This window comes from Sphaerodactylus townsendi, linkage group LG02 (assembly GCF_021028975.2).
Source record: "Sphaerodactylus townsendi isolate TG3544 linkage group LG02, MPM_Stown_v2.3, whole genome shotgun sequence".
NCBI classification, from domain to species: domain Eukaryota; kingdom Metazoa; phylum Chordata; class Lepidosauria; order Squamata; family Sphaerodactylidae; genus Sphaerodactylus; species Sphaerodactylus townsendi.
In genome coordinates, this window is record NC_059426.1 from 119553875 (window position 1) to 119581406 (window position 27532).

Below are 27532 nucleotides of genomic sequence, written 5' to 3' on the forward strand. Positions count from 1 at the left end.
TGTCTTCTTTTTCTATTATCTTCAATGTTTTCTAGTGTTATTGTCATTCTCAGTGAGCCTTTTCCAGTAACTAATGTACAGTAGCTTCAGTTTAGTTATTTTAGCTTTAGTAGCATAATTACAAACTAAGCTTTTCTCAGGCTGCACTTTATCAGGCTTTGAAGGATCATGAGATGTGTTTGGTGTTTTCATGTCAAAATTCTGTATGCTGTGTTCAAAAGTGTCCGGAAAAGGCTAGACTGAAAAAGTATTCATTAACAGTTCCTAGAACTCAACATAATTTATTTTAAAATTTAAAAGAGCTGTTGAGCATATACATTGATTATGTACATACATATGAAGAAAAATAATTTTATATAATATATGGGGCGGGGGGTGGGTGACGGTGGCGGTCCTTGTGTAGTTTTGTCCTCTTTCAAAAATTTAGTTCCAGCCCTGCTGGGAGGAAGGCAGCCTGCGATGTAGGTGATCGGAGTTCAAAGAGAATAAACAAGCCAACTAGCAGATAATTCCATATATGCGTGAGTGCCTGTGTGCTGATAGCAAGCCTGGGTACTACAGAGGTCTGGGCATGTGAATCAGGTCTTCTCTTTAACTCCTTCAGTCAGACTCTGTGCACACACAAACACAAAGGTCTCCATGCTAGAGATGATTTGCGAGGCTTGCAGTGCAAAGCAATCCAGTGCACGTTCCCCACTGTGTGATTTTCTATAACTATAACATTCTCTTGTCTCTCCCTAGTTTGTACAGTTTGTAAAGTTATTAAATTATGGTGTCCTTTTGCTTTGACAGAAATAATTGGGTGCCTCCACATTTAAAACATTCCAATTATTGTCTTATTCTCCATCAGTCAATGCCTGTTGTTCCTTTAAGTCCATGAATGTGGTCCCAAAGAATGGTCTGAAGGCACACGATTTTGCAAGCCTGCTACAGCTAAGACCTGCTACAGGTCTCGTCAGTGTTGGAAAGGGAAGCCACCTGGAAGCCCTGTGCATGCTCCTTTGTATTCCATGGCAAGTCATGGACTACAAATGGAATAATTAAAGCCCTCAATTAAAGCCCTTCTTCAAAGCCCTCAATTAAATCCCTTCTTCAAAGCCCTCAAGTTTTCCCTAGACCTCAGCAATGTATTCCACTCTATCTACTACTGTTTTACTCCTCCCCACTCTCTTCACCTATTTTCTATCACAATTGCACTTTGTTAGAAATATGTTGCACCAAATTCAACTTGCTACTGATCCTGCTCAGCCTCTGGACTAATAGCAATCAGAATATCAGTTTTTCAGTCTAAATATGTTGACAAAAGGTATTCATATGCAGACTGAGAATCCTGCTTCTATATCATCAGCAAAACGGTTTGTATGAAAACTTGAACATGTGATTCTTGGACATACTAGAGCTCTAACAATTTGCTGCCCAAAATGTTACTTTTGGCTAAAATGTTGATATTCTGCTGCAGTCTTGCGCTCTGCTGCTTCCCACAGGGATTTCATTTTGATGATGCTGTAATACTGGCAAAGGTCTGCTGCAGTTTTGTTCTGCATCCAGCAAGCCTAGCTAAGCTTCTTAGTTATTCCATGTGTGTTCTTTTGCGTCTGCTTCATTTCCCAGTGGCCAGATGTCATAAAGGAAATGCACATATTGTGAAAGTTGTCAAGAAAGAAGAGAGAAAAGCATAACTTTCAAAGTTTCCCATTTTGTAAATTCTATTTCTAATTTCTGAAGATTTACTCTTAGCTGTTCTTGCTCCAGGATTTATGGGGGGGTGGTGGTGGTGGTGGTGGTGGTTAAGAATCAAAGCTGCACTCCTATCCATATTTACTTGAGAATGAGCCCCACTGAATACAGGTCTCTGGAAAGGCAGCAAATAAATTCAACAAATAATAAGATAATGTGGGACTTGCATTTCTATAAGTTGTAAATCAGAAATCTTATACACATTTATTTGGGAGTAAGTGCTGCTGAAATCAATAGAACTTACTTCTGAGTAAACATGCACATGTCCAGACTGTGGACCAACTACTTACCCATAAAGAAGAAACATAGAAGACATATTTTTGTTTGTTGTTTTTAAAAAAAAGATGAACCCCATGGAAAAAATTCAGAGGGATCACAGTCACAAAAACTCATGCATATTAATTTCAGAGAACAGGAAGCATAATTGCACTTCACACTGTTAAGATGACTTATCTTGTCATAATCTTTCACAGTTCTTGGAGTCCTGAGTTGCTTCAGATTACCTCCAGTTTGGGAACAAATTTTATTCTACTGCATAATTTGCCATTTGAAAGACAAATGGATCTCTTCTATCTTTTAAGATATATTATTATGCAGTCTAATGTGTTTTTATATACAGTGTAATAGACATCAATCTTCTGGCAACCACATATATTATGCACATAGAAAATCTGTACAATGTTCAAGCTATATCAATATTAGGAAATACATTGTACTCTGTGACAACTGTAGTTAATCACACTTGATTTGGATGTGTTGAAAGTGATCTGTTCAAATATGACCCCATTTGACATCCTGATCTATCTATGTGTGTTTTAGGTGTAGTCAGTGGTGGGATCCAAAAATTTTAGTAACAGGTTCCCATGGTGGTGGGATTCAAACTGTGACGTAGCGTCAATGGGGCGGGGCATTCTGGGGGTGGGGCATTCCTGGGCGGGGCTGTGGCAAGGACACAGCCGCTGCACCGGTCCTTGGGTGGGAAACGAATGCACACAGGCGCAAGCTGCCACGCACGCCAGTGCACCTCCTGCTAGACTGCTTCAAGTTCTGCGTGCTACTGCTGAGAGGAGGGGCAACTAAGGCAAAAATCATGTGGCAAAATCAATTAGTAACCCCCTCTCAGCACACACAAATAATTAGTAACCTACTCTCGGGAACCTGTGAGAACCTGCTGGATCCCACCTCTGGGTGTAGTCTATTATTTATAGCATGGTATAGTGATTAAGGTATTGGACTAGGTCCTGGGCAGAGGCGCACTGGGGGAAAATGGCCTCTGGGGCATGACCAGCTCCCTGAGCCCCCCTCCCTGCCCTGCCCAGCTCCCCATGCCCCACTTACTGCAGCCAGCAGGAAGGCCACGGAGGGCAGGGCTTGGTGGCGGGCAGCTCAGGCAAGTGGCTCAGGTGGGCTCTACGGTGGAGCCGCCCGTCTGAGCCTACTGCCAAGTCCTGCCCTCCCTGCTGACAGGAAGGCTGGGGAGGGCAGGAACTGGCCTATAGAGGTCGTGGAGGGCAGGACTCGGCAGTGGGCAGCTCAGGTAGGCATGGTGGTGGCAGGCCAGCACCTGCCCTCCCTGGAGAGGGCAGGAGCTGGCCTGCTGCGGCAGCAGGCAGCTTGGCCAGCAAGCAGCACCTTGGCACGGAGGGAGCCGCTGGGCACCGGCCAGGTCACTGCACCACAGGAGATGTTGGGCACAAGGGCCCAACAGGTGCTTGGTACCCCCCCCCCACACGTGATCAAATGGTGTGCACCCGTGGTCCTGGGAAACCCAGGTTCAAATCCCCACTCATGCTATGGAGGCTTGCTGGGGTGGTCAGGGGCCAGAACTTTTTTCTTACCATTTTCTTACCAACTAAAGAATATCCCTGCAAGAAGGTCATGTGAGTTCTTCACCTTGTTCCTGATTCATAACTCACCTCACATTTACCAAACTATCATTTATTTAGATAAATAAGTGGTATTTCTTCCAGTGGCGACCCAAAGCAACTTCTAACATTGTTATTCCCTCCTCTATGTTATCCTCTCAATAAACAACCTTTGAGATAGGTTCAGCTGAAAGACTGCCTAACCCAAGGTTACCCAGCAAGCTTCCATGGCAGAGTTGGGATTTGAACCTTAGCCTCCTTGATCTTAGTCCAACACTCTATACCTTGCTGGTCCTGTTTATCTCTTCTTTCAGACTTCATAGTCAGTCACTTACTGAAGAAATGTCATCAGCCTTGGCCCATGCAGAATGCATATCTTCTCAGCCTGCAAACATATCCACTTGATCTGCCAGCACTCCAGTTTGGTTGTGTGAATTGGCTGTGGCTCAAAGTCCCTAGCTCAGAAGTCCATTTCCCCTTTTCTGCAGCTCCTACATCTCGTCATCCATCCTCTGCTGCATGAGTATTACTAATATTCTCTCCACTGCCTCCCCCCTTTAGTTCCATTTCAAGCTGCGTACTGGAATGCTGCCAGGTGGTGCTTAAAGAGACAAGAGTGCTTAAACACTGACGCTTTGGGATCGGTCTGTGTAATCATACCCTACGGGCCTTCCAATTATATCCTTGCTAAGGCACCTCCAGCAATATTAATTTGGCAGTTCTACCTCCATTAGGACCTCCTTCACCAAGAACTGTTCATAGCAACATTCAAAGGTGAATTGCTGTGAGAAATGGAAGGGAGCTGTTCTTGCTTCCTTTTGTTTGCCTGTGATAACAGTGTATGGGAATCTGGAGAGTATAGCTGCCAGCTGGATAAGATATGGGGTGCACTTCTGTTTTTCTCCTGGAGTCAACTATCTTAGCCTGGGTGTGAGGGGCATGGTAAGAACCAAAGCCCTGAGTCCCTGCTTGCAGCCTTGAGTGAGCGGGACTTAAGGACCACCCCAGGAGCTAGAGTTGTAGATTCCATTGTTGTTGGTGAGTGGTGGTTTGTCTACAATTTTTTTCTCTCTGTGTAAGTCTCCTAGACTCGCCAGAGTGGAGAAAAATGGTAATATTTAAATAAGATTCCTTCACTTCCCCCAATCTGTTACTGCTTCTACAGTCTGAGGGAAGCCAAGCAAGGGATGTACCGTGGAGTGTACTGCACTGTCCAACATTTCCTGACCATTAATTAATTTTGGAGCAGACTAAAGTGATTTTCACTTTCTGTTTCTGAAAGTAAGAGGGGTTTGTGATATAGAGCAGGCAGTGCATTGTACATGGATCAAGGTCCAAGTTTATATCCTTATATAGCCATGAAATTCACTGGATGTCCTCGGGCAGTCAACGAAACAAATGTCTTGTCAGAACTTCTACTGCATGTAAGACATTATGTTTGTCTTCACCCTGTCAGCTTAACTTACCTAACAAAATCATCGTGAACATTAATATAAGGTTACTGCATATTGGCTGCCCTCAGCTCCTTAGAGTAAAATTTTACTCCTTAGAGTAAAAGACATAAATATTATAAACAAATAAATGTCCTCAAGTGAAGACCCTTCTGCCTAAGCTTAGAGATGAGTGACCCTTTAAAGCAGAAAGACTGCAGAAAAATCTTTTACAGTCTGGCTTCTCTCCCCCTCCCTCCATAAAAAACAACAACATTATCTATTTTATCCCAGACTGTTTTTCATTACCACCAGGCTCTCTTGTATATGGGCTTCCACTATCCCAAAAACCTTTCTCAATAGTGTAGTCTAGAAGATAGTATACTTCCAAAGTACAGGGTCTTGCCAGCATGTAACCTTTGTACCAGTAACATTATGCAAGCATAAGGTTCTTGAGTATTACTGGTATATAGAGCTTGAAACTTGGCACCAGTTTAAAGCAGTTTGAAGACATCCAGACACATGTCAATGTGCCCCCCTCCACATTTGTGAAGTGGACAAAACATATACCCACCAGACAATCACTCCACACTATGCCACGAAGAGAAACACATCCTTCCATGACATGCCTCTGAAGGTGCCAGCCATAGATGCTGGCAAAACATGTGGAGCAAAAACTGCTAGACCACCGCCACCCAGCCCAGAACACCCACGACAGCCGGTTGATTCCAACCATGAAAGCCTTTGACAATACATACAATGAAATTGTTGGTGGTAATACATAAAAATGAGGATTAAATGAGGACCAGCTCATAAAATGAATACTTCTATCTTCTCTGCTCTGGTTTCAGCATTGCTGAGGTCAACTCTACAATCTAAGGAGGCACCTATAAGGATTCCTAAATAGAGCAATGCACCAGTGACATCTCTCAACACTGTCTGAGGCTGGCACCGAAACTTGCCCTCCCTTGCTTTTGTCAATGACTACGTAAAAGCAAATAAGGCAAGAAAATAGTCAAGTAGTTATCAAGGGGATAATTCTGTGGAAATCTGATTATCTGGATATTTATTAGGCTGTTCAGCTCATCAGCTCAGGGGAAATACTCTGCAGTCACAGAGCTGCTAGACACTGATGGTGCAGGAGACCTGAGTTTGGATCCCCAAATGATGTATTTTAGTTGCAAAAATCAGCTGTATATGATGCTGAGGAACAGGGCATTAATTCCTCCATGTCATTTTCTGAATTGGAAATGCTCCCCTACATCTGCTGAAAGGCCAAAGTGTCATCTGCCAGGGCTTAAGGCAGCCTGGTGATATTGTCTCTGATCTGGAAAGTGGGGGAAAGAGTGAATGGTCCTTTGCTAGTGTCATACATGCAAGTACCAGTACCCCCCCCCCCCACAATGATTTTTATAACAATAGTAGAAAGAGAATTTACGAAAAACTGATGGCTTAGAATCCTGTTTCCTACCATAATTATCTCCCCACTAGGAACTGGCATTCAGACGCTGGCAGTCCCTCCTGTAGAAAGACCTAAGACATGTCAGCATAGCTTCCTTGGCATTGTGCTTTTAAAAGGGAAAGAGAACACTGCATACAGTCTTCGTAGGTCCGTAAGCAAGGTTTTAGTTATACATGACACAAATAATTGTCAAATAGGTAATATATGCTATACTAATTTGGTAATACACATTTTTTAATTCTGGTGATATTCTCTATATGCTTTGAGAAATTATACTTTGCACATGTTCTACATAAACCACAGTTTTCATTACACATGCTTTGTGCGGTTAGACTCTGTTCATATTCTGTATCATTATATTTTGTATGTGCTTTGTAGATAATGTTCTATTTTAATGTATTTTAGCTATTCATAATTACTGTGTGGTTACAATTATTTCAATTTTTATTTTTCCATTTACATCCTCCTGATGAAGCTCACACAAAAATGCATGGAGCTGTACAGACAATAAACATTTCCCCTTAAGCACCGTTATTTTTTGCTCTTCCTTTGTTTTGCTCGGTGCAACCCTAATCTCTTTTTTTTTCATTCAGAGGTAAACTGCCCATAAACATGGAGGTTGATATAGCTAACAGCTAATCCCTGCCACCTGAGAACTTTGCTGGGCTTTTTAAAAAATTAGCAGTTGCTTTCTTATGTGACAGAAAGGGCTAGAAGCCTAGAAACTTACTTTTTAGAAAGTTGGAAATTCAGAGAAGTGGGTAGATTACAGCAATAGGCTGTTATAATGCTATAGCAATTGCTGGTTTTTTTAAAAAAACTCAAAATCCTTGGCTGGCCTGGGGGAAGGAGATAGCTGCCAGCAGTGGCTGAGGGGAGGCAAGTGTCTGGGCAACTCCCATGCAGATGCTCTGCTGTCACTGTGAAGGCCTCTGCTGGATTGCAGTTTTCCTACCTTGCCTTGATTAATCACCATTTGAAACTTCAGATGGCTGCCAGTAGGAAACCTACAAAATCTCCCTAAACATTTGCACACTACAAACTAAGTATGCTTTAAACTGAAGTGCTTGGGCAGCTGTTAAGCACTGAAAATATATGCTGAAGATACATTCTTGCTTCAGGGAGTACTGAACCATCTCTCTCATTTTCTTCCTGCTATAAGCATTCCGAGCCAGCCACATACACAGAAGAGTCAGCTTTGAATTCTTTCATTGTGGATAGTTTTTTTAAAAAGAAGTAAACCCTACTGAGTTCAAACTATCAAACGGAGTAGGATGTATATACGATCATACATTTCAGAGAAAGCGTATGGGATGAGGGGAGGAAGATTTTCCAAAAAAACCTATCAAGCCAGGCTTGGGAAAGATGTGCGGATATTTTTAAAAAACCCCCAAAACACTCCAGTTTGGGAACAAAGGAAAACAAAGAAACCACCAAGCCATGCACACCACTGAAATAAACCCATTACTTAGTTTTCATCAAGCCTACCATGTGATTCCGTCAAGTCTACAAGCCCCTCATATTAGGCCAACTGAATGCCTGATGGCATCCTTAGTCCAACCATTGCCCTTACTGAGGTCCCAAAAGCTTCAATTATAAAAATAAAAAATATAAGGGGCAAAAAAGAAGTTTGTAGTGTGGGAACGGGCCAGAATGTCTATAAATTTGTATTTAATCAAGAAATATGGAAATTCATAGAACCAAAGATTGCAAAGAATCAAAATGGAGCTTCTGTATAAGTGACCAGAAGCCTGCATTTTTGCAGCAGGTCAAAAGGAATGTTATCAGCTTCTCAGTGAAGATGCAGGCAAGCAAAGATAACATCTTTGAGATCTTGTAACTACAGGCTACTACGTGACAGAAGACATATGCATTTTATAACTCTGTTTTGTTAGAACCAGCAATAGAGGATAGCTATGGAATGTGATTAGTTAAATTAAAAAGTGTTTTTCTATATAGTTAAATGAACACAGAAATGATAATGATTCACATTTATTTGTATTTCACTATAATTCTATTGTTTTAGAATCAGTGTATGTAAAATCTGTTAAATGTTTTAACATTTCAACCAGGGGAGAAGGGAAGTTTTATGATCCTAAGAATGCTGCATACCCTAAGGACATATCTCTCTCTGGGAGAAAACAGGTTTTTCTTGGAAACAAGAAAGACAGCAAGCTAGTTTTATGGCTCCCCTTTGCATATGGTAGCCCTAGCGGAGAAAGCCCTAGCACAGTGAGGGCGAACCTTTTCGAGACCAAGTGCCCAAATTGCAACCCCAAACCCACTTATTTATCACAAAGTGCCAACACAGCAATTTGAAGTTTTAGTTTAGAAAAACGGTTGGCTCCGTGGCATGCCTTACTCAGGAGTAAGCTTAGTGAAGCAACCGTGCAACGCTTCAAATGGGTGAATCACGATCCTAGGAGGGTTTACTCAGAAGCAAACCCCATTGCCAGGAACTGAGCTTACTCCCAGGTAAAGGATCATGCCCAGGCCAGCCTAGATGTGTGTATGTGGGTGTGGGTGTGATTTTCTACCCCCCTCCCAAATGATGAACTCTGTGCGCAAGTGCCCACAGAGAGGGCTCTGAGTGCCACCTCTGGCACCTGTGCCATAGGTTCGCCACCACTGCCCTAGCATGAGTTAACAGCATGCACAGAAGGAATGTAATACGTAGAATAAGAGGCTGTCTTCATGTGACCAGGAGACAGCTCTATCCAATGAGATTTTTAAAGGTACATGCTTGTAGCACGTGAAAGAGGTATGGATACTGTACGTGAAACGTAAGGGGATGATTGGGGGTGACGTCTTTATTCTGTATCTATAAAGACTGAGGTCTTTTGTATATTGGGTGTGTCTCTTTCGAGAGCCACCTGGGAGGGTTTACCTCCTGTAACTTTCTAAATTCTGTGTCTATAAAATTGGTCCCTTTGTATCAAGGGGGTGCCTCTTACCCTTAAGGGGACACCCTGGTCAGATACTTATGCTGTCCAGTAAACTTATCTTCTGTTTCAAAATTGCTTCTTGGGTGTTTTCTAACTTTAAGTTTTTCTTAAACTAATTCAGCTGTGTAGGACCAGAAACGCGGTCCTGGCCCCACAGTAGGAAATTTAAGTATCTAGTTTCTAGGTCTGGACCCAGAGTGATATCACATATCCTTTCACCAAACAATCTGATGTAATCCTTTATCTTGTTGTGCCACATCAGTGGTCACTCTAGAACAGGGGTCTGCAACCTGCGGCTCCGGAGCCGCATGCGGCTCTTTCAGCCTTATACTGCGACTCCGTGTGGCCTGGAGGTCAGCGGATAGCGTGGGTATGTCCCTCCAGAGCAGCCGCCATCCCCCCTCTTCCCCATGAAGCAGGTGGCTGCCTGCTTTGACGGGCAGAGGGGTTTCCCTGCCCGACGCCTCTGCCTTCCAGCACTGGAAGGAAAGGTGAGTGGAGGGGCTGAGCTAGAGGCGGTTCCATGCGGAGCCACCTCTCTGGCTCAGTAGATCTTTGGGGCCGTGGAAAACAGGTCCAAATGGCTCTTTGGGTGGTAAAGGTTGCCGACCCCTGCTCTAGAAAATGGGGGGAAAGGGTAAGGGGAAATGGAACAGTTACATTAGTTGAAACAGCTAGCTGAACTTTTGGTCTCCATGGCAACACCTTTTTGGCAGAGCCGATAATCAGAGGTAATTGAATAAACCAAATGCTGTCCTTTTGGAGAGAAGAGAATGTTTGGCAAAATTATTATGTGTAACTGCATGTTTGTTGTTCAGGGTGGGATACACATATGTGCTTTGCTGTTTGGTCCTATGTAAAGCAACCTTGGTGGGGCATGGTGGGTATGTTTTATGTACTCAGTTCCTATTGTTATTTCTGTCCAATGAAATCATAATATTTTGCAAAAATGTATTCATGATTTACATAAAAACTTAAGACCACCCCTGTTGGATCAGATCAGGTGTGCATTTAGGCCAGCATCCTGTCTCACAGAGTGGCCAACCAGTTTCTCTAGAGGTCTAACAACAGGCCGTAAAGTCTGAGGCCTTCTCCTGATACTGCCTCTTGGCACTGGGATTCAAATGTTTATTGCCACTAAATGTGGAGGTTCCCTTTATAGTAAATCCTGAGGGGGAAGCAGTTGCTTCATGGTTGGAGGTGCTTGCTACACCTCAGCCAGGAAACTAACAGGGCTCCCATGACCTCTGTGAAATGCACCCCCCCCCCCCTTTGCAGACCAATGGGCTGTGTTTACCTTTTTGCCACCATAAGTCTGCCTTGGCAAATGGGGGTATTTTCAGGCTGAAAGGGCTCAGGAAGCTAACTAACACTGGCTCCATCTTTGGGAATGCCTTCCTTGGCACCAGTGTTGGAGTCACCACTGGAGGAATACTGCTGCTGTGGCTGCATTGGCACTCGGTCATTGCACTGCCACATATCTCAGCACCAGCATTAAGTGCCCTGGTGCTGGCATAATGCCCCTTACACTGGTGGAGGGGTCACACTGCCTCCTCAGTGGTTTTGCCCCCTCCTTTTGGATTTCACTGTTAATCATATTTATACATGGAAGTTTGTGTAAGAATGCTGGAGCATTTATCCCATAAAGGCACTGTTGTTCTAGAGTTGTTTTGATTCGTTTAATTCATTTTAATTACATCTGACAAGTATTCATGTCATGTCAGTAACAATTACAATTTATAAAACATCTAGTGGATGGCAACCAGCAGGAGATGGGAGGAGGCAAGTACTTACCTGGAGGGGGCATTGCTGCCAGCGCACAATGATGGCCCTTCTGAGGTGAACTGGAAGCACTGGCAAGTGCTAAAGCATTTCCCTAGTGCAGTGCCAGTGCTTCTGGGCCATGCCAGAAGTGACGTCATTGCTCATGGATGACAATTGCTGCCTCCCTTATTTGGCCTGACTGTTTACGGCTGTTGACCAGCTGTTCCATTGGTGGGTAGCTGCCAAACCTGGTGGGAGGTCTCTTGCCGTAAGCAGGCACCTGGTAAATCTAACAGCTTACAAGCACATGCGATTTTTAAAAGATTTGTAAATTTGATGTTCTTAGAAGTTAAAGTAAAAAGAATGCAATTTTTTAGTCTTTCAGTAGAGGACAATCTCAGAGGCATGACTAATTCAAAGTGTGTATAATTGCAAAAATAAATGTTGTATTCCTCTTCAGAGTCCTAATCAATAAACTTGAAGCAGGCCAGTTGGCTTACACTTATGGTTATCTTGGATCAATTAAAAATAGATCTTTTCCAGCAGAAATTAGCATATTTTTCTCAGCTACTTGTTCCTTTCCCATGCTCCTGTCCCCATCTTCAATTTCTAGTTCTGTCTGGACCTGCAGAGGACAAAGAGGATGAGAAATGTAAAGTGGTTTATTCCAAAAGTTATGCTGTGTTAAATTCTGAATTTGGATTAAGGTTTGGTTCACAATTTAAAAACCAATTTTAAGCTAAGTTTGCTATGACTTGCTGAAGTTTCATGTCTGGGGCCCTCCCTGCTCATGGTGTATGACCCTAAAAAGCAACCACTGGGAGGTTTAATCTGTATTGGTGTCATGGCCAGCCCTTTGTCATCGTCCCCACTCCCCTTTCCAAGGGATGTTTTATGGGTTTGAAAGCGAAAGCAGCCTGTTGCACCCTCCTCTGTATCTCTCCACCAGTAGTGAAGGAACATTCCTTGGCTTTGAGAATGACAACAACTCAACAGCAGCTCAAATGAGCAAGAAAAGTCAGTTGTCAGCAAGACAGCATCAGATCACCTAGATCCACCAATAGAAGAGTGGAGAGCAGCGCAAGTGCAGCAACTGAACCTGGAAGCACACCCCCCCCCCCCGCTGACAGCCCAAGTGCCAAGACTATCTCTGTGGCTCTCCAGTGATCTGGTGCACTATCAGAGCCCATCCCCAGTGCCTCAAGCAAGCAGTCCCTCCAGTCCACCTTCCCCCTTAGAGCAACGTCATCAAAGACTGCACTAGGAGCTAGCTGAGCACCAAAGGTCGGCTAGATCATCTGTGCGCCATCTGTAAGTAGCCTGAAGGATCAGCTCCATGAGGCAAGACTTGCTAGGGCAATCTCTGTCCCATGGCAAATAAGAGGGAGAGCGCAGCAGCCAACTCTCTGCAGAAGGCAACATGTCACCTCAACCTGCTGCTTTGCCTCAGACCTGCGTGCTACTTCGGGAAGTCTGCTTTCGGAGCGACCCCTGGACTCTACCTCCCAGATTTGCTCTCTGGACTTGTGTTTTGGACTTTTACTACCTGGTTAGCTGCCAAACCAGTGGTTAGCTGCCAGTGCTAACCACTTTTACTACTTGGTTAGCTGCAAAACCAGTGGTTAGCTGCCAGTGGTTAGCTGCCAGTGACCTTTCTTGCTTAACTAGGACTGGACTCTGACCATTGCTTTGCCTAGTGTTTTGGGGACTATTTTGCCTGTTAATAAAGACTGGACATTTGCTAGTTTCAGCCTGCCTGCTTGGCTTTCCTGGCAGCCAGCCCATGACAATCGGCGCTGTTGTGCTGAGTAAAGCCATTTTCCTGATCAAGAACACCTGCCCACGAAGGGAAAAAGATGGGCATTCCATTTTATAGCCAACATTTTAAGCTAAGGAAACTGCACATGAGGAAAAATTACATAGGAACACATGAAGCTGCCTTATTCTGAGTCAGAGCCTAGATCAGTCAAGGTCAGTTTTGTCTACTCTGACCAGCAGAGTCTCAGTAGAAGTCTTGCATGTCATCTATTATCAGATCTTTTTAAACTGGGACGCTGGGGATTGAACCTGGGAGCAGCAGTGGCGTAGGAGGTTAAGAGCTCGTGTATCTAATGTGGAGGAACCGGGTTTGATTCCCAGCTCTGCCGCTTGAGCTGTGGAGGCTTATCTGGGGAATTCAGATTAGCCTGTACACTCCCACACACGCCAGCTGGGTGACCTTGGGCTAGTCACAGCTTCTCGGAGCTCTCTCAGCCCCACCCACCTCACAGGGTGTTTGTTGTGAGGGGGGAAGGGCAAGGTGATTGTAAGCCCCTTTGAGTCTCCTACAGGAGAGAAAGGGGGGATATAAATCCAAACTCTTCTTCTCTTCTCCTCCATGGAAAGCAGATGCTCCTCCACGAAGCCACAACCTCTCCCCTTCCCTGCATTGCAGCCCCAGAATATGGCATTTTCCCATGAGTTGCTTACAGTGAATGTTGCTGCCAATGTGATTTTTTCCCTTTTAATTCCACATTTCCCCCTCCATTTTGTTCAGGAAATGTTTTGCCTTCATTTTTCCTCTATTGTTTTCCTGAGCACTTTCAGCATGATGTTTTTTCCATCTATTTCCAAGTCTGCTTCCCTTGAGCATGCTGAAACCATTTTTATTTCTCTGCCCCACCAAACACCTGGCCCTTATCTGTGCTCCTCTGCAGTCAGATAAGGTGCCCCTGGCCCTTATCTGTGCCCCTCCAGTCATTTTTTCTTCTCCCTTCCTCTCTGTTTTGAAAGGATATATTTTTTAAAAAATTGTCCTTATCATATCACATTAGCAATGTAACATTAAGGCACAGACACAAACCAGGTTGATTGTATCAGCCAGATTCATCTTCAGTTAGCCAAGTAACCTTAAGGCAAAGATACACTGTGTGCTTAGTTAGGAGCAAGTGAAATTGACAAGGGAAGTTGATTTTGCAGGAGGCAAAGGGATTGCACAGTAACAATCTTGTGTTACTGTAGTTCTAATTTGGCCAGAAATTTGGTGTGTGTGTGTGTGGGGGGGGCGCGCTACTTGTTTCTGTTTCTTTAGGCAACGACACATGCTCCTGTAGTTTTATTTTTTTCTTTGGTTCCCATGTTGTGTGGTAGAGTGGGTGCTGGTAGAAATGGAAGCTGACACATTTTTTAAATTGTTGCTTAAATATAATTGTGCAGCAATGTTAAAGCACCAATGCAAAAGAAAAAAGGGGAAAAGGTTGTTTTTCTGCATCACGAGTGATATCTCACCACCATTAGGAATAACATGTTTTCAGCAGTAGTGTGTGGAATAAATGCAGCTGAAGAGACAAGGGGGGAAATGACTGGGGTCTGTGTGTGCAAAATTATTTCACAGAAAGTGTTTCCGAGTCATAAGGTTTGACCACTGGGAAAATCGTAGTAAGCTGTGCATGCGGAAAAGGTCAAAATCAGGGTCTTCTTTTTCGCTTTAAGTAATACATTGAGTTTCAGTCACAGAACACCATTGCCATGTGAAAAAGTTGTTTTCCTGAAGCTGTTTATTGCTTTGTGGAAGCTGTTTCATGTCTTTGTGTAAATTTATGGCTGCCATTCCTGATTAATTAGTTGCAAGTGTCACATATTCATTAAAGTGATTAGAACAACCACTTAACATTTTCAACCCTCTTTTGGAAAAGGGGAAGGAATCTACCTTTCATTAAGAATCAAGTCTGATGGCAGGGATCAGGAACAGCTTTTGGAGTGGAGATCTTGAGTGTGCACCAACTTGGAAAATGGCTTAGTAAAGGTATATCTACCATCCTCTTAAATCTTCAGAAGAACACTGAGATACTGACTGCATTTAAATGTTATGACCAGAGCATTTGACTCTGTGGGAAATCAATGATCTGTATCTATTTAACCCAGAAGTCTTGAGTGGTTTATATGTTTAGACACAAGTCTGAAACCATTTGAAACAGAATGATATGGTATTAGAGGAGTGAACCTTGGAAATCCTTGTGCTTGGGTGCTCTCTCCTCACCTGTTACTCTAATACTGAACATTTCCTGGTTTTACAATTCATAGCTTGCTGCACAGTCAAAACTGGGTAAAACAGCAAGCTGTAGTTTATTTCCCTGCCTGCAAATTAGGATTCCATACCGCAATCCTAGTTTGAAGTCCAGAGTCGCTTTCACATAACAGTGATTCCCCATGTAGTTGTTAGTGCAGCTGTGAATGCAGAGGCATTTGCAGTGGCTACAGAGTGCCCACTCCACTGTTTTCCCTGTCCCCTCCTTGCCTCACTCACCTGTGGCCTACCACCGGAGGGCTTTTTGGACTTAAAAAAAAAGAAACCAGGAATTTCTAGGTAGCAATGGCATAATAATGTTATAACAAATGTGATCTGGCCATAGTGATACATGTTATGATAACATCCATCTTAAATTACAGTAATATGTTCTATGCAGGGTTGCCTTTCAACATGATACAGCAGCTCTGTCTGGTCCAATTTGGGCAACTGGGTTACTAAACATAAACAGAAAGAGAGAGAGAAAACTTCAACCCCAAGACAGATAACCAAAAAGGTTGGGGAAAAACTCCTAATAATGAAATAGACTAACAATGGGTTATATATGAAAAATAGGCAAAGCTTTAATACATAGTAAATAATTTAAAATATTCTTAAAACCAAATGCATTGTGGCCACTAGGCCTCCTCAGTGGCATAAATTACAAAATACACACACCACAAAGTACAATAATTCAAAATATGCAACAATTCTGATCAAGCTGCAAAACACATATAAAAAGGGGGCATTCATAAGCTACCGTAAGCAGTCCTGCCTTCATTGTTGGAATAACATAAATCCATCCAGTGTAATTTTGCATATAATTCTTATAGCTGGTCCAAATCTCTTAGTGAACAAGGTCAGAATGAAACCAACTACTATGGTGTGTATACATCCACATCCAGGAAGCAGATCTCCTTGCCACTCCCTGTGCTCATGACCATTTTCTCCCCCAACAAAATCCAGAAAGAAGGCAGCACATATCTCCAGCACTGTGCTTTAACTATCTTAGCTCTGAGATTTCAGTGGCCATTGAACTCTGCCAAGCTAGCCCTCAAACACCCTGTGACTCTAACTTTTTTGTTTCATAGCATGGGCCTCTTCATTACTGCATCTTGCGTATATAACCTACCAGCCTGGAAGTAATGTCCTCTCTACATGTTGTTATATGCTCTATTTAATTTTTTAAAAATTATATCAAAGGGTATAAACCACTCAGGTAGACAACGGTATCTATCATATATTCTAATACTCAACCTGAACAAATCTGAGGATACTTAAATCCAGAAATTGGAACTGTGAACAGACAAGACAGATTTAAAACAAATCAGAAAAAATGTCTCAGCTTTACAGAAAAATCTGAAATCTAAAACAAATAAACAAAACAATGTGGAGTTAAAGCCACCCCAAATGACAAAGGGAGCACCTGCAGCTTTAAGAAAATGTTGCCCTCAGAGACTGTTGCTAGGCAACCACAACAGTTTGGCCAGAATTGCAGTAAATAAATAACAAATGTACCTGAAGATGGAGGTGGGGGAGATAAAATTTAGGTTTGTTGGTGGGTGGAAAGAAAGAAGTTGAAGATATGGTGTCTACAGAAGGAGGGAAAGAGGTAGGGGAGATACAGGAGAAAGTGAGGTGCCACTACAAGTCATTGTGGGTCTCTCTGTATGTGTATGTTTGTGCATATATGTGTGTGTGAATACAAAATTATTATGGAGTGAAATATTTTTTGTATCAGCTAATGCTTGCATCTTCCCTTTTCAAGCAATTATGCCAACTGTCAAAGTTAAAATCTGCAGTTAATGTTGAAGCATTTCTGTTCATCCACCCCTGTCTGCAAAAAACAATTACCAATTGCTGTGCTTGGGAAGGCTATGAGATGCTAGAAAAAACGTATACACAAGAGTCTCTGAGGCAGTATTTGATCCATTGAAGTGGAATACAAATCATAAGGGTGTTACTGTGATGTTATTAATCTTCTGCAGCCCTATGCTTATTGCTAAGTGAAAATGGATGAAAAGGGCACCCACAGGTCATACATTTGTGGCTTCTCCTGAATTACTCAGCTAATTTCCCAATCATTAAAGTCCAGATCCAGCTGCTGTTTTATCTAAAGCACCCCAACTCCTGTTGACATTTATCCTGATGCTATATTTTGTTCAGCTGTGGCATCTCAGCATGTACATCTTTTGAATTCACAATTGTGCTCTGTGAAATGTGGCTGGCTTTCCTAGCACATCAGGGCAGTGGAACTGGAAGGCAAGACAATAAATATTGAATTTTTAAAGTTATAATGGTGCTGTCAAGAGTTACATTTTAGAACATGCTTTATTCCCTTTACTGTGTCTTTTGTTATGAAGATGCTGCTGTCTTTTAGAATCTCATCAATCACAGAGTAATCCACTGTGCTGCATATATAGTGATAGGATTTGTGGGATGGCAGGTTCACAATACATGCTGATCATTCATCCACTTTTGTTTTAAGAGAGCTTTTATTTTAAAAGTCTGGGTTGTGGGAAAAAAACAATCTGGTTACATTATTTGAAAAAATGGGTTGTCAAGATAGGCTGGCCAAATTCAGAAAGGGACAAGGTCTTGAAAGGGACAAGGTCTTGAGCAGAAAGCTGGACTAGATGGACTCTGGTCTGATCCAGCTGGCTTGTTCTTATGTTCTTATGTTCTTATGTTCTTATGAGTGTCTTGAATAATTCAACAGAAGAGGGACCATAGGTAAGGGCAGCTTGTCACACAAGGATGGAAAGAGCAGGGCCTTCTGCAATTGCTTCTTCAATGCACCAATAAAGTTGCAGGAACACCTATGCATTTTACTGTCTGGTATGGAGGCATATCTCTGCAAAGGGACAAGCTCATTTGTATTGTCACAGAAGTGATTGATGGGACTGGTTTTGGGGATAAAACTAGCTACCCAAATTATGTGTACAATTCCTCTGTGCTCAAGTACACATTTCGCTGAAATGCCACCCTCAAATGAACTTATGCATTTGTACTGCCATAGTCACTTGGGGCAGGTTTGCAAAAATATTTTTCTTTGAAGCACCAAACTCAAAAATAGTGGGAACTTGGGTGCTGTGTGGTTTCCGGGCTGTATGGCCGTGTTCTAGCAGCATTCTCTCCTGAGGTTTCGCCTGCATCTGTGGCTGGCATCTTCAGAGGATCTGATGTTGGGAAAGCAAGTGGAGTATATATACTTGTTGGAGTGTCCAGGGTGGGTGAAGAAACATTGTCTGTGAGTAACAAAGAAGACAACCAGGTCAATAGTTGAGGGCATCTGAATAGAAGTTTGAGTAACAATGAAGTCTATAGCATGGGGAGTAACAATGGAAATAGCAAAGGTCACTGGTGGGAGACCTCCTGAATAGAAGTGGTCTTGGCCTTTGTTTCCTTTCGTCAATAGTCATCCCATGTTTGTGTAGAGCTGGTTAGAGCACTGTCTTGACTCTAGTATTTTCAACACTGTGCTAGCAGCCAAGTTCTGTTTCTGATTTTCATATAGTTTCTTCCCTTTCTCTGTATAAAATTGGTCCATGTGCTTATGGATTTCAATGAAGCTTCCTCTGTAGTAGTCTGGACGTAGTGGTTTTCAGGAGATGGTCCAGAATTTCTGTTATTTTTTTCAAATAGTATGTTCTATGTCCCAGGTTGGTTTTGTATCATATGATATTCCTGCTATTGCTGGGATTTTTTTGGCTGAAATAGTCTTCAGTGCCTTTTGTGTTCTTTTTTTGATGTCTGCACGTGTCTGCTGGGCTGCGCTTAGTTAGGTTCCTAATGTAGATTTGTCCACAGCTGCATGGAATCATTGGTAGACTCCTGCCATAGCTAGAGAGGATCCTCTTTATCCTTTGGTTGAACGAAGCATCTATTGAATTTTTCTAGTGGGTCTGTGTAGATTGTTTGTATGAGTTGCATAGCTTCTTCATTTAGCTGCCCCATAAGCGGTCAGTATGGTTTCCCTTGAGACCACTGACGCGTGATAGGAATCCGCGTCATCTAAAGCAGTTACACGCTTTGAGCAGCTTCAAAGAATAACCCTCAGCTGAAGGCCAGCTGAGCAGCAACAGAGTCAGAGGCTGCCGTTGTTGCAAGCGGTTGCACCCTGTAGTGGGGAGTGCAGTTGGACCCTGTGCTACTCGGCGAGAGTAGCACGCAGCAAACGGTGAGTGGGGAAAGGGCCTAAGACAAACACAAACTTGAGAAAAGTGGGAAAGAGTGAATATAGTCAGTGTAATTACAAAATAGGGACAAAACAGAAGCAAAGTAATTATCCTGGGAATAGTTGCAATTGCATAAAAAATAAAAGTCAAAACAATGAACAATGCACTAATTTTAAGCCTTTCTATGTCTTACATCAGCATTATCATGCAATTTTAGCACCAAATGTGTCCACATTTCTTTAGATTTAACCACTCTATTGCCAAAACAATATTCTTTTCATTCATCACAACTGCAATGGGTTATTAACTTTTTTAGGATTCTGCACAGCAATCCTATTATCTGCTCATCATACATACTTGTGCTGACTGATTCCTGCTTGGGCTGATAGTATCAGTGACCATTATCTCCTCACCACTGCATAGAGTAAAGACAATTTTCGTCCAAGGAATTGTGCTGTGAGCAAAGCTCAGTGCTGTAAATGTGTAATTTTTAAGATGTTTGAATGAACTTGCCACTTTCTTCAAATGGACTGCTCAATCTTGCTAGTTGTGTAAGAGGTAAGGTACAAGAGCATGATAAAAGCATCCACATAAGCAAAAAGCTACCTTTTGCTAGGATGATAAGAAACATTCTCGGGTTACTGAGAATTGGACTGATAAGAGAAAGATGGAAGTTAAATATCAGAAACAGCATTCACATCGAAGCAATAACTTCACAATGGAATTTTAATCAGGGCTGTGCATATACTAACCAAACAGGCTATGCAAATACTAACTAAAGAATATATTCTGCAAGAAGAAAACCAATTGTGATATGAAAATGGTTATCATACTATTGGTGTACCCCAAAGCAGAAAGGCTGTGAATAGAATGGGTTTGCACATGACAGTGTTTCCTTTTAGAAATGCCATATGAACAGCAAAGAGGGTCTTTTCAGGTTATGGCATCTTCTACATGGAAATCTATAATGAATGCTTACAGTTCTTTAGGCCATTGTGCCACCTCTTGCATCCTCTTAAAGGCCTCAAGAAAGGCATCAACATAATCTTTTGGTTGGAGTGGGATTCTGCACTTGAGGAATGCGATCTGGGATTCGACCTAGATCCTAGTAACATACTGACCTAGGTCGACTCCATTGTTACTCCCCACAGCAGCCGAGGTCATTCCGCCGGAGCTGAACTCAGAGGGCCAGATCACGCTTGCACTCTTCTGCTTTCCACTCATTCCCCGGTATGGCTGCTGTTCATTTCTAGCCAAGAAACGTGAACATACATCATACAGATCTGTAAATCTTGGACTATTTATGTTGGCACATATTTCTTCCGTAGTACATACTTCTTCAGCCAGCTTCAGTTGATTCGCTAGCTGCAGTCCTTCCTTGAATGGCATGACTTAGCAACACAGATGCCACTCAAGTTGGACTACAGCAATATTCTCTACATGCGGCTGCATTTAAAGACACTCAAGTTGGTTGGAAGTTCAAGTTGGCGTAAAACATAACAATGAAGTTGCTTGTTTGAGTTGTACCTCACCAGTCTAAAAGAACCTGTAATGAATAACAGCATGCTTACCACACAACAACCCTGTGACGTAAGTTTGGCTGAGAGAATATGACTGACCCAAGGTCACTCAGCGAGCTTCCATGGCAGAGTAGGGATCTAAACTTAGATCTCCCAGATCCTTGTCCAATACTCTAATCACTACAGCATACAAGTATGGTTATTACCTACAAGTACTAAATGGTGTGGAACTAGAGTTGCTAGAGTGATTTAAAGACAGCTATTTGCATGGGTTTACTGTCTAGTTTGATCCTGAGATTTTGGCCTTGTGTACAGCAAATAATCAGCTAAATAGCCTGATTTTTCTGTATGCTACAGAATACAGAAATCTGTCTCTCCTTGCTATAGAATCTATGCATTAACTTTCACCTTGGATTCTGTGCTACAAAAGAAAATGAGGAAGTATTCAGAGATTGACAGTAAAAAGCATCATAAAGTAAGGTTTTAAAGGCTGAATCTCTTCTGGAAAATAAGAAGTCAATAGTCAGTGAAACTGAAGGGCAAACTGTAATACAGCTCTGGAGTGTAGTTTGGCCCGGGGGTGGGTGGGTGTCATGCTTTGTAGTAATGCACTGCTGACCCAGCAGCACCGTGGTAGAACGTTGGGATGCCATGGACCCTCAGCGCCTAGTGCCGCCCCCCCTCCTCATCCCTATGGGTCACGGTCATGGTTGCTCCTGGCTCAGTGCAGGAAATAGTCACCCCCCAGAGTGGGGATTAGGCTCAGGCAGCTTCACGCTCCCTCTCACTTGCATGGGTGGAATCAGCAGCGCATCCGCAGTGATCTCCCGACCTCCGCCTCCCGGCATCCTCGGAACTCCCCGGTCCCTCCTCCTACCGCCCCGATAGAATAACAATAAAGGTGCCGGGAACCAGCAGCAGCGGGGAGCTAAGCTAGGAACACGGACCTTTCGGGCTCCCGCTGCCTGGCGATCTCCACCCAGATGGCCCCTCTCCATCTAATCTAGATTCTTCTGCCTTTGTGCGTGGGTGAGCACAAGCTGGTGCAGAGGCCGGAATCTCAGACCTCCACCCTGCTCACATCGCCTGGGAAGACGCGGTCTGAGATCATGGATTAGCGTCAGGGACCCGTTCCGATATCGCCACCATCCCTCTGGATCAGGCGCGCATCCAGAGACCGCGTCCTGGACAGCACTCTCGTCAGCCGGAACACGGTGAGAGTATAGGGCTTGCAGCTGGGAGACTTAACAATGACAACCGTTAGCCAGACCAGCGTTAAGCGAAATGTGGCAGGAATCCCGTAAAGAGAAGGGGACTCTGCATAAAATTAGTTGAAGGAGATTGAAGTCCATGTAGGTACGGAGGACATTGAATCTCAAGGACTGGGAAAACATAAAGAGCATGCCTCACCCGCTACCAGAGCCTGGCGTGTCACTGCTACTGGCGTGAGAGACAATGCTATGCTCCACCCCATCAAGCCTGGAACCTAAATGTCCTTGCTGTAGGCCGCCCTCGCGATCTTTCACCTTCAATTCAACCCCGGAATTTTCTCTATCTACCTTTCATTGGGCGCCTGTCCTCCTTCTGCCCCTTATATCATGCATTTCAAACTCTCGCTGGCTCAGCGCCCCTCCTCCATTATACATTTTTTCCGAAATTACTGCACCTCCGTCAAGCGCCCTTCGCGCGGGTTTCAAAACTCTCATAGAGCGTATCAGCCCACGATCTGCAGAAGAAAAAACCCTAGCGGAAGAGCCGATGCCGATATTCTTGTGTGCCGTCCATTTCAGATGCAAGAGAGGGTGCGTCATCCAGGCGGGTTATCGGTCTGCCCTTAAGCATAACATCCTCACTGGAGGCATCCATGAAGCGTCACGGGACCGTAAGTCACTAGCTTCACGTGAGAGGCATGCTGGAGGCTATAAGCGAGGAACCACCTAATGGTTCGGGCGACTGGAAGAACCACCTTCCATGCTCCTGAGCTGCACAATTTGCTTGTGATCTGGGAGAAGCGAGTTCCTTGCCAGAGTACTTCAACAGGACAGCCACCTCTGGCCGGCCTACACTTGGCCGCAGCTTCACGGCCGATGCCTTCCCGCAACCCCAGCGATCAGATTATCCTGCCTGTAGCCCGCCTTCCTACGGTGCAGCCTCTAGATAAGCCTGCAAGGCGTTTTGAAAGTCCCAATGCCCGGACAGCCAGCAAGTTTTCTAGCACCCGGCAGAAGCCTCAAGGACCCTATGCTGGAGTTTGGCAGACAGGCTCCAGGAGACCCAGCCCTCGAGCAGGTTGACGAGGAGGCCCAGAAGCGGGCACCTCGCCAAAGCCTTGCCCAGGAGGAGCGCCCCTCCTTCAAGGTGCACTGGCATTTTGAGCCTACAAAGGAAGGAACCCGGAGGCTGGCCTGCTCCGCTGCCAGGGGATGCTCCAGGTCTCTTTAGCCCATCAAGCCAGCCTTCTAGCCGCCACCTCTCCGCTGCCGCAGAGACAGCGAGGCAGAGTGTTTCAATTCGCGGCAAGCCAGGACATTCCGGAGGGGTAGGCTGCCGGCCCGGGGGGGGCCTGGCCCCTGGCCGGGAGGAGGGTCTCTCCCAGAGAGACCCCAGGAAAGTGAGGCGGGCGCTCCCAATGCCGCTGGGAGGCCAGCCGGACATCTCCCAGCCGGAACCAAGATCCGCGCATCAAACCCTTCCCGGAGCTCCCCCATGAGATCTTCCGGCTGCTCCAGCTCAGTATAGTGATCCCATCACGGGAGACCATTAGGCTGGTCTTGCCAAAAGCTTCCGCCTGAACAGGGATTTCATCATCCCAGGAGGTCATGAGCTCCATGCGCAGAGACCATCCATCCAAGTATGGACAAACATCCGCCAGAAACTGCCAGGATTCACCTGAACACCCTGCCTCTGTATCGCGAGTCTAATCTAAGTTCAGCTAATCTAAATCTCGTTGCTCAGCCCTCTCGCCCTGTGCTTTACCCTTGCTCTGCTAGCTAACCTTCTGTTCCAAAGTCACCCATGCCTCCCGTAGCCAGTGCCACAGAGTGGCGCATTTCAAAATCTCTGCCCAAGTCACATCCGCTGAACTACAGAAGCGGCTGCTTGAGGATCAAATCGAGATCCTAAGCCAACCTCTGAGGCCTGTGCAAAGCCCTAAATCCAGTGGCAGCAAAGATAAAATCAAATACCCTCAGAACAGAGATCTCAAATCAGAGTTACGATATATATTACTTTTTTATCGGCTTTCATATTCTATGCGTATTGCTGAATTTTGCCTTCGGGACTGTGCATTGCTTTCTGACATGTGCATTTTCATTGAAGATATGTCTCTCCTTTTGATTATGTGCCAATGCAGCCCGAAGAACTACACCCATTAGCATCAACCTTGAAACAGGGCAGCTGGTGCATGTGCTGCTCCCTGGGAGGCGATGGGACCTGCTTCAGGCGCCTCCATCTTAGTTTTAAAACCTCAAAGCTCTTCTTCAAAACCTCTCCTTGAGACAGCACTTTAATAGCCAGCCCATCTGAGCCCTGCACTGCCATGTTAGTGGCATAGAATTATATATAAGAACATCCTGGATGTTTGGGCCAGGGAACTTTCAGAGACTAAAACTTCTGGGCAAAGGCTTGTTTCTCTGCGCTTGCCTGGGCAGGGGCAGGAGATGGTGGCTGGCTGGCCTCCTGGATTAAGGAAAATCTGGGCCGATCCTGATACATAGCCTGCCAGGACAGGCCCTGCAGCTAAAGGACTGCCGCGCCAAGGTCACCCTAGGCCGGTCGCAGAGGCCTCAGTGGTGATGGCATTATAGCACCATCATCAGCTACAAGGCTGGCCAGCGGTGGTTTCGGTGACCTCTCCCAAAGATAATTGATCACCAAAATTTGGCATACTCCAGCCCCTGCGTAGCCACCAAGGTCCGCAGTAGAATTACCCAGCTCCCCTTACAAAAGCCCTTTTCTTTGTCATATCCGAAGTCTGCCTCTAATCAGCCCTGAAGATTACTTCATTCCCGGATGCACCATCCAGGCATTCCGCTTTGTGGTGCCTGGTCCAAGCATGCATACCCTGGCGTCCCAGACCGCCTGTCCACTTCCCCTCAGAGGCTCGGACCTCGCCTTGTGCCTGATGATGCTCGGTAATTCCGCAGAGTCGCCTCCTGCCTCCCTGTCAAACAGTGCGAGGGCGCAATAAGTTACATTAAAACAGCCTGCCAGGCAAAACAAACCTTTAAACTCAAAATCCATCAAACAAAAGCGCGATCTTGATCTCCATACCGCTCTAGGGGCAGGCCTGTGGGACCGGCCCTATAACCTGGGAGGGGTGGCGTGTTTCAGTCTATTCCACGGGCTCCTGTGGATTCCGATTTCGCCATAGCCGGGCCCAGCCCGACAGGACAAATGGGAGAAACAAGCCCCATCAGAATGGAACATCTCTCTGAAGGAACCGCCCGTGACCTCAACGCCGCGCCAGCGCCCAGGCGGTCAAAGACCCCGGGATGACCTGGGAAAGCGTCAAAGCAACGCCAATTAAGCTCAGGGCGCTGCTCGCCGACCACCCGAGACACCCAAAACCCTGTACGCTCTCTTTGCGATCATCACAGCCAGCTTCGGCGGCCACCATCTGCTGCCTGCTCTGCACCCGCCTCCTGCGATGGCGATGGCCCACCCCTGGCAGGCACCAGATAATAGCATGCGGGCAGTTTGCTGCGCCAGCGTCATCTTTCTGCCTGGGCCGGTACCTGGGGAGTCCGGGCCTGCTAAGCTCCTGCCTGCCTCCCATCTTACAAAGCGCCGGAGCTTCCTAAGCGGAGTCTGGGCTAAACCCTTCACATGAATGCCTCATCCATCAGGTACTCTGCCAGGCGACTGGGGACCGGCGTCGTCAAACCACTCCGAGCTGGCGCTCTCTCCGCATCACCGGACTATGCGTACCGGAGGATCAACGCAAAAGCCGCCATCGCGCAATGGCAGGAACCGACCGGGCCATTCGCCGGCTCGGCCAATTGGAATTCACACACACGCCAGGACATTCTCCCCATGTTGGTATCCTGCTCCCAGGGGCTGGATTCTGGACCCTCTGGGGAGAGCGTTCAATTACATTCCGCCGACTCTCTGCGGAACTCTTTGACACCTCAGTCGCCTCGCATCGTCCTACCCCAGAGCTCCACCAGACCGGACGCCAGCAGCTGCCGTAGCTCCGCAGCTCTGCCTTCGACCCTCCTGCTCCGGATAGCGGTCGCCCTCTCGAAGCGGAGTTAAGTCTCCCTGCCGCTTCCTAGTAGGAGTCGGTTCGCTTCTTACAGATATAAACTGTGGCGGCTGGCTGTGTGCCCTTCACCGAAGTCCATCAACTCTACCTCCATTTATCTGGATCTCTGGCCTCCGGCGGCGAGAGACTTCGTCAGGCGGCCCTGGACAATTGTGCGCTGTGATTACTTATTTGCTATTATTACATCACCAGGTTGAATGCCCACGCTAATGTGTTGTTTTAATCCTTTCTGATAATTCCCGTTGATTCATATGTAACGAAATGCGTGAGTTGCGAAGTTAGTATCTAATCTGAAGGCCTGATGTGTTTGCCCCGGTGGTAGTCCAGCAATATCTGGGCTGGCTGCGGAGGATAGTTGGTACTATTATGCAGCTCTGCATTGGTTTGGAAATTGTATGCCCGTTATAGGATCGCTGTTTGCGTTCAATGTATCTAATATTGCATATAGCGTGTATGCAGAAATTTCCCTTACCCGCAGCAAGTTTACAATGTTCACCGGCAGCTCGTTCTTCGACGACCAGCAGGCAATCGGAGGACAAAGCGTCCTTTAAATCACCGCCAGAATTTCGGTCCCCTTAAAATGCCAAGGAGTCGTATTAATGCGCTGCCGCTTTGGCCAACCAGCACGTGGTACGGCGTTGGAGATATTAGCGGACCCTCTGACCTTCTGGTGCCGCACCAATGTCCCTGCCAGAGTCAGATTCACTTGAACTATCTGGCTCCAGTCACGGGCGCAGGGACAATGGATGCTTGCCCCAGGTGAGGATTAGGCTCAGGCAGCTGCGGCTCCTCTCCGCGCGTAGCCAGGTGAGATCATGCATCACATGATGATCTCCCGACCTCCCTTCCTCCATCTCCGGAACTCCCGGTCACTCCCTCCACCAGCCTTACGATAGGGCCAACAATAAAGTGCAGGAATGTACGCGGGGAGACTAAGCAGAACCTGCGGATGCCTCGAGATCCGCTGCTGGCGATCTCCACCGGAATGTTATAAGCGTCGTCTCCAGTTCTTGCGCTGACCACGTGCGTTATTCAATGCTTAATTTGGAATCCATCTTTATGGATGATTAGTTGAGAATTTGTTCCTTCCAAAGTTCTTTCCTTTGCCTTGTCTCAGATACGTTTTGTTGGTATGTCTCAGATACGTTTGTTGGTATGTATTCCAATCAATGTCACTGTTCTGTGTACAACCTGAAGCTTGGGGTTTGGCTTTTGTATGGTAAAACTCATCGTTGCTCCATACTTTTCATATTTCTTCTAAATGAAGTGGTCATTCAATGCTTGTGTACAGCAAGCAGCATTTGTGCTCAGTTTTATGTT

The 27532-nt window shown here is 45.2% G+C and overlaps 1 protein-coding gene and 1 long non-coding RNA gene across 2 annotated transcripts in view; both read left to right on the plus strand.

The window, feature by feature from the left end:
- The window catches only part of GALNT16 (polypeptide N-acetylgalactosaminyltransferase 16), a 188956-nt gene that overhangs the window by 68290 nt on the left and 93134 nt on the right, over positions 1-27532 (plus strand). The window lies entirely within an intron of this gene.
- Positions 8025-9789, plus strand: LOC125426589. Its single transcript, XR_007243539.1, has 3 exons — positions 8025-8129; positions 9435-9437; positions 9597-9789. It is a non-coding gene; the product is annotated as an uncharacterized LOC125426589 (long non-coding RNA).